Source organism: Chiloscyllium plagiosum, unplaced genomic scaffold, assembly GCF_037043375.1.
Source record: "Chiloscyllium plagiosum isolate Xiang-an unplaced genomic scaffold, Cpla_swu_hap1 HiC_scaffold_34, whole genome shotgun sequence".
Lineage (NCBI taxonomy): Eukaryota > Metazoa > Chordata > Chondrichthyes > Orectolobiformes > Hemiscylliidae > Chiloscyllium > Chiloscyllium plagiosum.
Genome location: NW_028270172.1, coordinates 16,035,436 through 16,051,013, shown reverse-complemented (window position 1 = coordinate 16,051,013; position 15,578 = coordinate 16,035,436). Strand labels below are relative to the sequence as shown.

The following is a 15,578-nucleotide window of genomic DNA, read 5'->3' as shown; positions in this document are numbered from 1 at the left end:
TTAATCATAGCAAATATGAAAACTGATTTTTGGGGCTGTGTATGGACTAGCACTAAAGGATAAGTTCTTGAGCAGTTTTAAGATTGCTCTCTTTGGGTCTTTTTTAACAGCATGCCTTCAGGAGGCTTTTGAACTCACTAATGGCAGCCTGGGAGTTCTGTTTGATTTTCGAGTAACCCTCTCTAATCCCTTTTTAACTGTGTTTGGACTCAATGATAGTAAATGTTGTTTTACAACCAGAAAATCCTGGATAAACCATTCATTTTTCTCACATATTTTTGGCCCATTTCAAAGGTGAAGGTCAACTCCTGTTGACCTTTAATGTTGCATTGAATTAGGAGCAAGAGTAAGCCACTCAAACCTGTTCTTGCTTTTTCAGTAAGCCCATGACTGATCAGAAGTGAAGACTCTAAGTTGAAATTATGACATCTGTTTTAGGCTACCATTTAAAGACAGCCAGGAAGAGAAAAGGGTTTGATACGTAGGAAAAATTTCAAAAGTGTAATAAGGGATTTTAGCTTTCCAGTTATTGACTGAGATAGACAACATGAAATCCTTAAGGGGAGATAAAATTCTTTGTATTTAGAGTTGTTTGAGCCAGCACAAGATGGAGTAATGCTGGATTTTACTTTAGGGAACAAAATGGTTGATATTTTGGTAGGCACGCGTTTGGATAATGGCCATACTCCCCTAAAGATTTTAAGGTATCAATGAAAAGGACAGATGGACTAGAAATGAGTTATTTTTGAATCAGGAAGGCCTTTGGCCAAATTATCAGATGAAAATAATTTACAAAGTGGACTGGGAGCAGCTGTTTGTAGGAAAATCTGATGAGCCTTTCAGAAAAGAAATAATGCAGACCCAATACTTTTTCTTGTAAAAGTGAAGTGTGGGAGAAAAATTTGAGGGAACTCCTGGCTCAACAAAGATCTAGCTTTTGGACAAGTGGTGAAAGAAAGCAAACTTGGATTTGCAAGGGTTCAGAACACAAGCACTGAAGGAGTACCAAAAAAGTAGGAAAAATTTAGGAAAGTGAAGAGGTGGCATTTTTTTAAAAAACTAGATAAAACAAATGAATTCAAATTACATTAGGTCTGACTCGTTATCCACTTGTCACCTTTTAAGGAGCCAGAGACTTTGAGGCTTTAAGTGTGTACTTCTCCAACATGAATACAGATGTGAAGAACAAAGTAGGGAAGAGGACTGTGATATACTCTAACAAATTTAGCAGGATTAAAATTTTGGATAAGTCCCCAAGCCCACATGAGATATGTCCCAGGCAATGGTGAGTTGCAAAGGAGAATATTGCAGCAACGTTGACATTTATTGTCGAATTATCTCTGGACACAGGAGATGTCAGAAGACTAGAGGGCAACTCCTGTTTAGTACCATTATTCAAGAAGGGTGGCAAAGATAAACCTGGGAACTCTCGGCCAGTGAGTTTAACAGCAATGATAGGTAAACAACTGGAAAAATTGAGAAACAGCATTAGGTATAGTAAGCATAACTTTGTCAGGGGAGATCATGCCTAATCAATTGGATTAAAGTTTTGTGGCAGTGATGTGTGGCTGAGGATAGGAGAGTAGACATAGTCTACATGGACCTCGGTGAGGCTTTTCAAAGTGTTGTATGTGAGACTGGTCAAAAAAAAATTTAAGAACCCGTGGGATTCGGGTCAAGTTAACAAATCGAATCCAAAATTCAAATTTGTGGCAGGAGGCAAAGGGGGTTTTTGTGACTGGAAGCCGGAGTCCATTGACACCCTGCAGAGTTCGTGCTGGGTCGTTGCTGTTTATAGTGTGCATTAATGATCCCGACATGAATACAGGCAATTTGATCAAATAGGTTACATGAAAATTGCTGTGAAAAGTACAGAAGAATCCTTTGATTACAGGACATTTATAAATGGGCTGAACAGAGCAGTGGCAACAAGACAGAGTACAAGTGGCATGAGACATTTTGCCTTTAGTTGAACCTTTGAACATGAGAAAAGAAGTTAGATTAGATTACATTACAGTGTGGAAACAGGCCCTTTGGCCCAACAAGTCCACACCAACCCGCCGAAGTGCAACCCACCCATACCCCTACATTTACCCATTACCTAACACTACAGGCAATTTAGCATGGCCAATTCACCTGACCTGCACATCTTTGGACTGTGGGAGGAAACCGGAGCACCCGGAGGAAACCCAACCAGACACTGGGTGAATGTGCAAACTCCACACAGTCAGTCACCTGAGGCGGGAATTGAACCCGGGTCTCTGGCGCTGTGAGGCAGCAGTGCTAACCACTGTGCCACCGTGCCACCCTATGGAGTTATGGAGTTGTATGAGATGTTAGGATGGCTGGAGTGGTATGTGCATTTCTGTTCACCACACTATAAGAAGAATGTGTTTGTATTGGAGATTCACCAGGATGTTGCCTGGACTGGAGCGTCTCCGCTATGAAAAGACTAGAGAGGTGGATTTTTTTTTTTTTTTTGAGAGCAAAGAAGGTTGAATTTGAGCCATGCCAGACTGAAACTTGTTTCTTCTTCCTTTTTTAAAAAGGAAAGGGTCAATAACCAAGGGGCATTGATTTAAGCAAAAGGTAGGAAATTTTAGAGGAGATTTGGGGAAGAATTAGTTCATCTAGAGGTTGGTGGTTATCTGGAATTCCCTACCTGAAAGGATGATTTAAGGCAGGAACCATTGCAAGATTTGAAGCATTTTAGGTGATTACTTGAATTTCATTGGACCAGTAATCCAGAGCCGAGGGCTCAAGTCCCACAATGGTAGATAACATTTGAATTTTTCAATTCTGGAATAAATGCTAGTCTTCATGGTGACTGTGTAGCCACTGTCAACTTGAAAATCCATCTGGTTCACTACTGTCCCTTTTTTTTTCTAAGGGAAGAGAATCTGTCATCCTTGCTTGACTCAGGACCCACAGCAAGGTTGTTGATGACAATTGCTGTATGGGCAATAAATGCTAACTGGCCAGTGATGCGCACGTACCATGGGAAAAAATAAGATTCTAAGCACGCGACGAGAATAGGTGCTTAATATTGTGCCAAAGGGCTTCTTTCTGAAGACTGATTCCATGGCCTTTTTTAGTTCTTTTCTTTTTTGTTTTTGAAGTCTGATCTGCTTGTTCCAGGTTCTCCCACAAAATTAAATATCACTTTCTACATTTCTTCTGTGAAGATTTCTCAGGATCTTGTTTCAATCAAGTCTTCTACACTCCTGGTACATGTGTAGCCCAACCATCCTTGGTCACTGCTTCTATTGCATTTTCATCTTTGTTTTAAATTAGGTGATCTATAATGTGCACAACTGTCCAGATGAGGTCGCACCAATATGGTGGAGCATGTCTGTCCAATTTTGTACTTAATTTCCTTTTTGCAATAAATGACAACATTCTTATTAGTTTTCCTGTTTGCTTACTTAATCTGCATATTAACCTTTTTGCAATTCATGCATTCGGGCACCCAGGTCACAGTATCTCCGGAGCTCTGGAAACTCAATTTACATGTGTCACATTTTTCCACATTGTACTCCCATTTGCCGGGTTTTTTTTTGTCTACTCTCTGTAGGAAGCTGCAAAGGGATCTGGATATTTGTGAATTGCACATGACAGGAAAAACAAATAGGAAAGTTAACAGCAAATTTAGAAACCTTGCTTTCAATCTATTTTTTATTATTTCAGGTCAGTTCTATAAATTATGAAAAGTTGAAATCCCAGCATTGATCCCACTTACTATGTATTGTTTGCCCATCCCTGATAGCTCACCACTACCTTTTTAAGTGCAATCTTGAACTGCTACGGTTCATGCAGAATAGATCACATTACTGAGAGGAGTTGTTCCAGGATTTTGACCCAGCAACCAAGGTGGAACCATGATACCATGTATATAGTTCCAAGTAAGAATGGAGTATGCCTTGTAGGAGAGCTTGCATGTGCTTGTGTTCCCATACATCTACCTTTTTGGTGTGTTGTTGCACCGAATGGTGCCAATTAAACAAGCTGCTTTGGTGTCAGTTTCTGTGTCGTTGGAGCTGCATTCATCCATACAAGTTGGGGAATATTCCATGGCACTCCGGTGCCTTGTAGGTAGTAGACAAGTTTCAGGGAGTCAGACTAGTTACTTGCTGCAGAGTTCCTAACTTCTTAGCATCTCTTGCAGCTGCAATAGTCGCATGGCAAGTCTTGTTCATTGATCCAGAAACTGGCAACCCATTTGATGGGGGTTTCTGTAATGGTCCTACACTTCCAATGTTGAGGAATACTGGTTGTGTGAAACTGTCACTGTTGTTCAAGTACTTTCTTAACAGTTTAATCTACTGTAGTCTTTTATTGGTAAGAATCAATTTAATTTAAATCTACATTACATTTCATCTTAACCTAAAATTAAAATATTTCACTTGATAAACTTTTTTTTGAGACTTTCAACCAGATACTACTGCCTAATTTCAATAGAATCATTAAATCTCTACAGTATAAAAGCAGACATTTGGCCTGTCGATTTTTAAGTTCATAAGATATAGGACCATCGTCTGCTCCGCCATTTGGTAATGGCTGATATGCTCCTTACCCCCATTTTTCTCCCTTTACCCCATAACCCTTCAACCCATTATCAATTAAAAATCTGTCTAATTTCTTCTTTTAAATTTTACTCGTGGTCCCAGCATCCACCACACTTTTTGGGATAGCAATTTCCACAGTTCACAACCCTTTGGGAGAAATAGTTTCATCCTCAACTTTTGTTTTAAAATTTGCTACCCCTTGTCCTATGACCTCTAGTCGTAGAATGCCCCACAAGAGGAAGCATCTGCTCCACATTCATTTTATCCATACCTTTTTTATCATCTTGAATACCTCCTATTTATCCTCCCCTCCATTCTTTTAAATTCCAGAGAGTACAGGCCTAAGCTGTTCAGTCTCTTGCCATACAATAAACCACTGTGTCTGGGATCAATCTAGCAGACTTCCTTTGAACTGCCTCCACTGACACTACATCTTTTTCTCCAAATAAGGGGACCAAAACTGTGTGCAGTACTCCAGTTTGCAGTCTCACCAAGGCCTTGTATACTTGCAACAGTACTTCCTTACCTTTTTTTTTTATATAGCTAGAGGAATAAAACATAAAAAGCCAACATTCCATTCACTTTCTTTAGCATGCAGGTATAGCAACATGATAGTGTTCTGTGACTCACTAACAAGGATACCCAGATCCCTCTGTATCTTGTAGCACTCTGTCTCTCCCCATTTAAATAATAGGTCACTTTCCCATTTTTTTCCAACCAAAATGCATGACCTCTTGTCCACATTAAATGCCATCTTCTACATTTTGGCCCACTCTCCTAACTTAGCTAATCTCTTTTAAGGTTCTTATTTCCTCACAGTAATTTACCATCTACCTATTTTTGTGTCATCAGCAAACTTGACAATAGAGCCTTCTATCCTTATATCCAAGTCGTTGATGTAGTTGGAAATAGCTGGGGCCCAAGGACTGAACCCTGTGGCATCCGACAAGTTATTTCTTCCCATCCAGGCAAAAACCTATTTATCCTGACTCTGTCTTCTGTCCATTGGCCAGTCACCTATCCAAACTAATAAATTGCCCTAATCCCATAGGATCCAATCTTGTGAATTAACTTTTCGTGCAGAACTTTATTAAACGCCTTCCAGAAGTCCCGATGTATTTCATTTACAGGATCCCCATTATTAACTTTGTTACATCTTCGAAGAACTCCAGCAAATTAGTCAACCGGATTTGCCTTTTGTAGAACCTTGCTGACTCTAATGGATAGTGTTTTGAGTTTCCAAAAGTCCTGGTATTGCTTCCTTGATAACGGATTCCAACACTTTTTTTTTTCCCACCAACAGATGTTAATCTAGAATTTCTCACATTGCCTCCCTCTTTTTTTTGAATGAATTATTATTTTCCCAACCCCCACTGGAATTTCACCTGTCCAGAGAATTTTGGAATATTGTAACCAATGGATCCACTATCTCTGCTGCTTCCTTTTAATATCCTAGCATGTAGGCCTGGGGTATTTGTCTACTCTCAATTTGATATTTTGTTGAGTACCTTGTTTTTATCCCTTTCAATGTTGGTTGTCTGAGTTCTACCTTTTTCTATTGCCTCTGACTTGCCTGTTACAATAGGTAATATTGTCCTCCATTTATGAAAACTGAGGCAAAGTATTGATTTAGCATCTTGCCATTTTAGTGTTTCGCCACTATTTTAATTTTCATTTCATCTTCCAAGGCGCCGACATTCACAGTTTAGTGACTTTTTAAAAAAAAATACCTGTATGCTTGCTATCCTTATTGATATATTTTGCTGATTTTTACCTTGATCCTTTTCCATTTTAGTATCCTTGTTTTCATATTTTGAAAGCTTCCCAATCTTCCAGCCCGCTGCTGGCCTTTGTAATATGGTATACCTTTTTTAGTTTTTGACTTAACAAGGAGGTCAAGGACAATGTATAGCCTTGGATGCCTGAGGGTGGAATCAAACCTGCTCCCTCGCACTGGGGCAGCAGTGCTAACCACAGACCATCATGTTTACCTAATATATTTTGGAACTTGCAATTGTTTTTAGCTTAAACATATGCATGCTAAAATATGTTTGGAAAAGTCTTGGAACAATTTTTTTTTATACCTCTCTCTCCTTCCCACCTCTCTCCTGAAGTGACCAACATCCTGTTTACAATTGGAAGTTACCCCCCAATGTATAACTTTATCAGAAAATACACCTAATTCTAACTCTGTCGTTGTCTGCTATTGAAGCTGTTTATTAATTAGTTGGTGTCACTACTTAACTCTTCCAATTCTCCACCTGGCTTTCTATCCAATATATTTGATTACAAGTTTAACTTAAATACCTGTTATACAAGTCTGGAGAATTTGCAGTCTTGTCTTGAACCTCCCCATAAAACTAGTTGCATGATGATATTGTGAGAATTATGCCGTTAGTGCAAACTGGGCTCATCACAACCATTTGATTTAATCTATGGAGTAAGAATTCTGTTATTGACATGAATTTGGGGGTGGGTGGGGTTTGTGGAAAGGAATAAATGTTAGGTGGAAATGGATCCCAGAGAGAGAACTGTTGGATAGACGAGGAATGGATAATGGTGAGCTTGGGAGAAAGGAAAGCTGTTTAATGTGGACCAATTAGTGTGAAAATAGCTTGGCTGTGTTGAAAGCACCCATGTGATGACAAAGCCAGTGTGTGTGGGGATAAGGACGTTTTAGGTGCTCTGGCCTTAAAGTTATTGAAATCTGTTGTTCTAATTGGCTATCTGTCTGTCTCTTTCTTGGGATCAAAACCATTGACTCCAGATTTCATCTATATAGCAGTCCAACTTCTATTTGTTTACAGATACAAAAAAGGAAAAAATATAGTCTTTTGCAACATCATGGAGTGCAGAGAAAGAATAGAATGACACTAAGGATGGGGAACATCAGTAAAATGAAATTGTAGAAGCTAGCATTATGCTCCATGGAACAATTTTAGGTTTTTAAAAATAGACTTTTTTTTGTAGAGTGCATGAGGATAATCTGTTTCCAATGACAAGACTCGCTAGAGGGAATAAGTACTTGATAACTGTTTATTTTAATGAAAGTAAACCCGTGTTTTTAAAGTTGTGATTGGAAGTGCACTGAGAAGATGGTGGAGAGACTCCATCCCTTTCAAAAGGGAATTAGTTATATATTGAAAAGTAATTCTCAAAGAATGAGGGTTACTATTAACTAAATAGCTATTTCAAACTTGTAAGGTATTTGAAATAGAAATGAGAAAGTTAAGGGACTGTGATAACTATACAAAACTTACAGTTCGAAATCTTTTTGGCTGGAGACAGGAAGCATGAGTAACAGATTTGGATAAAGCTGTACTTGTAAGAAAGAACATGAATTGCCAGCTGAGAGTAAGGCAGTCAGCCCAAGTTTTTTAAATGAGACTTTTAAGAGCCCTACAGCTGAAGGAAAAGTAGGAGTCTGAGTTGAATGGAAGAGGCTAGAGAAACATTGTAGGATAACAAAAGTTAGCAAAGGGCGATATGAAAAGTGAAGAATTTACCTTGCTTGAAGATAAGGCATAATTCAGGGAAAGCAAAATAGTGATCAAAGCTGAAGACCTGGACCACAAGTCAATCAACACCAGGAAGTTCATGAAGATGAGCAACTAATTGCATGTAGGTTTCCAATTCAAAAGCCTGCAGAAGATTTTTATTTAAGGTGTTGTTTTTATGCTAGATATTTAAATGTGTGGTTTATGAGCTGGAAATACACTTTTTTTTTTCATTTTGTCTAAAAGATTTGCACATCAATGTACATAAAATTTTGACCTTAGCTAATATTACTGATGGACAAGTCACATCCCAGAATGAAACCTGACTTAACATATTGTACTAATTGTCCTCCTTCTGTAATTTTAAGGTAGCAGTCATAAACACACAGGGTTGTGGATTTGGTTTTTCTAACAATAGAATAAGTATGTTACACAGATGAAGGGAAAAAGCCAAAGTAACTTTTAAATGTGACTGCTTGAAAGATTTCAAAACATGGTAAAATAGAGTACCATCTACTCCCAATACAATCACTTTACTATTACTCCCAAAAATTTCCTCTTGAATCTGTAGATTGACTTGACTGCTTTTTTTTCTTTGGCTTTGTTACATTCCTATTCTTGTGCTTCACTGTGATAGTACATTGGGAATAGAGCCCCTCTGCCCTTGGAGTCGTCACAAAAGTTACATTTTCTAGAAGGGCTTTTGCCTGAAACGTCGAATATTTTTTTTTTATTTTTCTTTTTTTTCCTGCTCCTCGGATGCTGCCTGAACTGCTGTGCTTTTCCAGCACCACTCCAATCTAGAATCTGGTTTCCAGCATCTGCAGTCATTGTTTTTACCTTTGTTGAATTCCCCAATTATCTATATTTTAGATCCTGGTTAACAGAAGGCACAGACCAAGTTTCTGCACTTAGAGTCATTAGAAGTGTACAGCATGTAAACAGACCCTTCGGCCCAACCAGTCCATGCTGACCAGATATCCAAACCTAATCTAGTCCCATTTGCCAGTACTTGGCCCATATCCCTCTAAACCCTGCACATTCATATACCCATCCAGATGCCTTTTTAAATAATACAATTGTACCAGTCTCCACCACTTCCTCTGGCAGCTCATTCCACACACTCTATGCTCTGCGTGGAAAAAAGTTCCCCTTCAGGTCTCCTTTTTTATCTTTTCCCCTCTCACCCTAAACCTATGTCCTCCAGTTCTGGACTTTTTTTTCTTTCTCTCCTCCTCCCTCCCCCCCCCCCCCCCCCCCCCCCCCCCCCTCGCTGAGCTGGAAGGTTCGTTTCCAGACGTTGCGGCATCCTACTAGGTAATATCTTTAGTGGGCCTCCGGACAAAGCACTGTTGATTCTTGCTTTCTATTTATGTTTGGGTTTCTTTGGGTTGGTGATGTCATTTCCTATGGTGTATCATTTTCCTGTTTTCTTTCCTCTAAGTGGTAGACTGGGTCTAACTTGATGTGTTTGTTGACCTGAGAAAAAGAACAGGAAATGACATCATCAACCCAAAGAGACCCGAACATAAATAGAAAGCAGGAATCATCAACAGTGCTTTGTCCGGAGGCCCACTAAAGATATTATCTAGTAGGGGGCCGCAACGTCTGGAAATGAACCTTCCAGCTCCGCAAGCAAACCGACATCCAGAACCTCAACATGAGCTACAAATCTTCTCAACTCACTAGGATTTGCTTTCCCAAAATTGTAGCACCTTGCATTTATCTAAAATTTAAACTCCATCTGCCACTCCTCAGCCCATTGGCCCATCTGATCAAGATCCAGTTGTAATCTGAGGTATCCTTCTTTGCTGTCTACTACATCTCTAATTTTGATGTCATCTGCAAACTTAGTATCCGCCTTGTGCTCATATCCAAATCATTTATATTAATGACGAAATGTAGCAGACCCAGTAGTGTTCCTAGTGGCACTCCACTGGTCTGAGGCCTCCAGTCTGAAAAGCAACCCTCCACCACCACCCTCTGTCTCTATCTTTTGAACCAATTCTGTATCCAAATGGCTAGTTCTCCCTGTATTCCATTAGATTTAACCTTGCTAACCAGTGTTCCATGGGGAGCCTTGTTGATCGCCTTACTGAAGTCCATAAAGATCACGTCCACCACTTTGTCCTCATCAATCCTTATTGTTTGACTTTTTTTGAAAAGGTTTGTGAGACATGATTTCCTACACACAAAGCCATGTTGACTATCCTTAATCAATCCTTGCCTTTCCAAATAAATGTACATGGCCCTCAGGATTCCCTCCAACTTCCCATCTCGGACGTCCGGCTCACTGGTCTATAGTTCCCTTGCTTTTCCTTACCACCTTCCTTAAACAGTGGTACCACGTTAGCCAACCTCTAGTCTTCTGGCACCTCACCTGTGACTATTGATAATAAAAATATCTTAGTCAGTCAGAGGCCTAGCAATCACTCCTCTAGCTTCCCACAGAGTTCTAGGGCACACCTGTCCTGGGGATTTACCAATTTTATGCGTTTCAAGACATCCAACATTTCCTCCTCCATATTATGGACGTCTTTCAAGGTGTCACCATCTATTTCCCTACAGTCTATATCTTCCTTGTCCTTTTCCCAAGGAAGGAGAAAGTGAGGACTGCAGATGCTGGAGAATCAGAGCTCCAAAAATGTGTTGCTGGAAAAGCTCAGCAGGTCAGGCAGCATCCAAGGAGCAGGAGAATCGATGTTTCGGGCATAAGTCCTTCTTCAGGAATTGTAGAGGGAGGAAGAGAGCTTCTTCAAGGAAGGCATCCTTGCAAGAGGATTCGCAGTAGGTTAAAATCAACTAGGAGAAAGTGAGGACTGCAGATGCTGGAGAATCTGAGCTCAAAAATGTGTTGCTGGAAAAGCTCAGCCGGAAGAAAGGCTTATGCCCGAAACATCGATTCTCCTGCTGCTTGAATGTTGCCTGACCTGCAGCGCTTTTCCAGCAACATATTTTTGAGCTCTTTTCCAAAGTAAGTACTGATGCAAAATCCTCCCCCATTGTCTGTGTCTCCACACAAAGGCTGCCTTGCTGATCTTAGAGGGGCCCTATTCTCGCCCTAGTTACCCTCTTTTTTTTTTTTTTTTTTTGGCCTTTTTTGTATTTGTAAAATTACTTTGCATTCTCCTTAACCCCATTTGCCAAGGCTACCTCATGTCCCTTTTTGCCCTCCTGATTTCCCTCTTAAGCATATTCGTACTGCTTGTAGGCTAAAGTGGGTACTGCTGATGCTTTTCCAGCACTCCAGCATAGCAGGTCAGGCCGCAGGAAAGTTGACATTTCAGCACAAGCCCTTCATTCCTGCCTGTTTATATTCTTCAGGGTTCACTCGATCTATTCTGTCTATATCTGACACATGCTCCCTTCTTTTTCTTAACCAAACCCTCAATTTCTCTAGCATTCAGCATTCCCTACATCTACAAGCCTTGCCTTTCACCCAAATAGGAATGTACTGTCTCTGGATCCTTGTTATCTCTCTTCCAAAGGCTTTCCATTTTCCAATCATCCCTGTACCTGCAAACATCTGCCCCCAATCAACTTTTGAAAGCTCTTGCCAAATACCATCAAAATTAGCCTTCCTCCAATTTAAACTTCAACTTTTAGATCTGGTCTGGCCTTTTCCATCACTATTTTAAACCTAATAATAGAATTATGGTCACTGACCCCAAAGTGCTCTCCCATTGAATCCGAAAACTTTCTTGTACACACTTAACAAATTCCTCTACACCTAAACCCTTAACCCTATGGCCATCCCAGTCTATGTTTTGGAAAGTTAAAATCCCCTACCATAACTACCCTATTATTCTTAGAGATAAAAATCTCCTGACAATTTTTTTTCTCAATTTCCCACTGGCTATTAGGGGGTCTATGATACAATCTCAGTAAAGTGACCATCCCTCTTCTTTCTCAGTTTCACCCAAATAACTTTCCTGGCTGTATTTCCGAGAATATCCTCCCTCCGTACAGCTGTAATACGATACCTTCTCAAATGCCACTCTCCTTTCTCTCTTGCCTCCCTTTCTATCCTTCCTGTAGTATTTGTATCCTGGAACATTTAAGCTGCCAGTCCTGCCCATCTGAGCCACGTTTCAGTAATTGCTATGGTATCCTAGTCCCATGTTCCTAACCAGGCCCTGAGTTCATCTGCCTTCCCTGTTAGGCCCCTTGCGTTGAAATGCAGTTTATCAGTCCTACCTTTTATTCTCTGCTTAGTTCCTCCCTGCCCTGACGACTTCTTTTTCTCAACTGTACCAGTCTCAGATTGATCTCTCTCCTCACTATCTCCCTGGGTCCCACCCCTCCACCTTACTAGTTTAAATCCTCTCGAGCAGCGCTCACAAATCTCCTGCCAGTATATTAGTCCCTTCCATTTTAGGTGCAATCTGTCCTTCTCATACAGGTCACTTCTACTCCAGAAGAGATTTCAATGATCCAAAAATGCGAATCCTTCTCCCATACCTCAGCCATGCACTCTACTCTATCCTTCTCTTTCTACGCTCACTAGCTCGTGGCACCGTGAGTAATCCAGATATTACTACCCTCTCTAGGAGGTTGTTTTTTTTTTAAACATCCCTGCCTAGCTTTCTACATTCTCTCTTCAGAATCTTCTCCTTTTTCCCTTCCTATGTCATTGGTTCCAAAGTGTACAATGACCTCCTGCTGGTCCCTCTTCCCCCTTGAACATTCTGCACTCTGAGGCATCCTTGATCCTGGCACCACGGAGGAAACACACCATTCTGATTTTCTTTTTGCTGCTGGCTGCAGAAACCTCTGTCTGTGCTTCTGACTAGAGTGTCTCCTAACACAATTGATCACTTGGAACCCAATGTACTCCTCCATTGCATTAGAGCTAGTCTTAATACCAGACTTAATACCAGGCCGTTTGTGCTACATTTCCCTGAGAATCCATCACCCCCTACATTTTCAAAAACAGCACACTTGTATGAAATAGGGACTTCCTGCCTACCCCTCCTAACTTTCCTGGAGTTAATGTGTGCGTGTGCGTGTGTGTGCGTGTGTGTAACGTTTCTCCAACTGCCATCCATCATACCCCCGCACTCCTGCAAATTCCTCATTGCCTCTGACTGTTGCTTCAACCGATTCATTCAATCCGACAGGATTCACAACTAACAACAGTTTTATTAGAGATAATTCTCAGTAACCCTTAAACTCTCCCAAACTCCCACATCCAAGAAGAAGAGCATATCGCCCTGCTCAAGGCCATTTTGCTCCTTCTAATCAACAGACCCAGAAAATAGCACCATCTCATTGTTTTATAGAGCAGTGTTCCGGGCTAATTTAATACTAATGGCTTATTTTTAAAAATTTTGTAGAGACAGATCCCAATAAAAATATAATCAAGAAAGAACCCACTCTGTTCACTAATGTTGATTTACAGCCAGGCTATACTTAAAACTATTCACTTATCTGTTTCAGTGCTGTGACCTCCTCCAAGATCAGTTGTGAATGTCACTGTTTAAGTTTTCCTCTATGCACTCTGATGTCATGAATTCAAGTAACAAAGGCAGTAACTGCATGTGTGTCTCGTAGTTAAACTTCTTAACTCCCTGTTGTAAAACTCCCCTTACACACCGGCACAGACACTGTTTTGTACTTGAAAGATTGGGAAGATGGTCTCAGTGGTCCTTGCCCACAAGGTTCATGGAGATGATCTTTTTCTCGTTCACAGGGCAACTGATTCATGGTTCGTCTATGGGTCTATTGATGAAATACAAACCCCTGCAGCAATTGATGAAGGAAAATTTGCTTTTCTTCTGGCTTTTAGTTTTTTTTTCTGTGGGGAAGGACTTCACCTCCTTCCAAAGATCTTTGGCTACACTCTCTTGCCCACAATCTGTTCTGCTGCCTTGGAACCAATTCCACAGTTGTTCACAGGCAGAAAGCTGTGGTTAGAGGAGTAAATGCCAGCTGTTAATCAGCTTTTTGTTACCTGCTGAATCTCATTTGTACACATTCCTTGGTAGCACTGGTCTGTCTGCAGTGTGCTGTCCTCCAAAATTAAGCAAGCAATAATATAAAAAGTCTTTACAATAAGTATTGGTAGCTTGATTTTAATATGCAGCATCCCTTAGGTCATAGAGTCCTACATGTACAGCATGGAAACAGACACTTCAGTCCAACCCGTCCATGCCAACCAGACATCCCAACCCAATCTAGTCCCACCTGCCAGCACCCAGCCCATATCCCTCCAAACCCTTCCTATTCATATACCCATCCAGATGCCTCTTTAAATGTTGCAATTGTACTAACCTCTACCACATCCTCGGCAGCTCATTCCATACACGTACCACCCTCTGTGAAAATGTTGCCCCTGAGGTCTTTTTTGTATCTTTCCCCTCTCACCCTAAACCTTTGCCCTCTAGTTCTGGACTCCTCGACCCTGGGGAAAAGACTTTGTCTATTTATCCTATCTATGCCCCTCAATTTTGTAAACCTGTATAAGGTCACCCCTCAGCCTCCAATGCTTCAGGGAAAACCGCCCCAGCCTGTTCAGCCTCTCCCTGTAGCTCAGATCCTCCAACCCTGGCAACATCCTTGTAAATCTTTTCTGAACCCTTTCAAGTTTCACAACATCTTTCCAATAGGAAGGAGACCAGAATTGCACGCAATATTCCAACAGTGGCCTGACCAATGTCCTGTACAGCCGCAACATGACCTCCCAACTCCTGTACTCTATACTCTGACCAATAAAGGAAAGCATACCAAACGCCTTCTTCACTATCCTATCTACCTGCGACTCTACTTTCAAGGAGCTATGAACCTGCACTCCAAGGTCTCTTTGTTCAGCAACACTCCCTAGGACCTTACCATTAAGTGCATAAGTCCTGCTAAGATTTGCTTTCCCAAAATGCAGCGCCTCCTATTTATCTAAATTAAACTCCATCTGCCACTTCTCAGCCCATTGGCCCATCTGGTCCAGATCCTGTTGTAATCTGAGGTAACCCTCTTCGCTGTCCACTACACCTCCAATTTTGGTGTCATTTGCAAACTTACTAACTGTACCTCTTATGCTCGCATCCAAATCATTTATGTAAATGACAAAAAGTAGAAGATCCAGCACTGATCCTTCTGGCACTCCACCTGTCACAGGTCTCCAGTCTGAAAAAACAACCCTCCACCACCATCCTCTGTCTTCTACCTTTTTGAGCCAGTTCTGCATCCAAATGGCTAGTTCTCCCTGTATTCTTTGAGATCTAACCTTGCTAATCAGTCTCCCATGGGAAATCTTGTTGACGCCTTACTGAAGTCCATATAGATCACATCTACCACTCTGCCCTCATCGATCCTCTTTGTTACTTCTTCAAAAAACTCAAATCAAGTTTGTGAGACATGATTTCCCACGCACAAAGCCATGCTGACTATCCCTAATCAGTCCTTGCCTTTCCAAATACATCCTGTCTGTCAGGATTCCCTCCAACAATTTGCTCACCACTGAGGTCAGGCTCACTGGTCTATAGTTCCCTGTCTTGTCCTTTACCATCTTTCTTAAACA

General features: G+C 40.9%; 1 protein-coding gene across 2 annotated transcripts in view; it reads left to right on the top strand.

Moving 5' to 3' along the window:
- Positions 1-15,578, top strand: part of cdyl (chromodomain protein, Y-like) — a 173,765-nt gene that overhangs the window by 21,488 nt on the left and 136,699 nt on the right. The window lies entirely within an intron of this gene.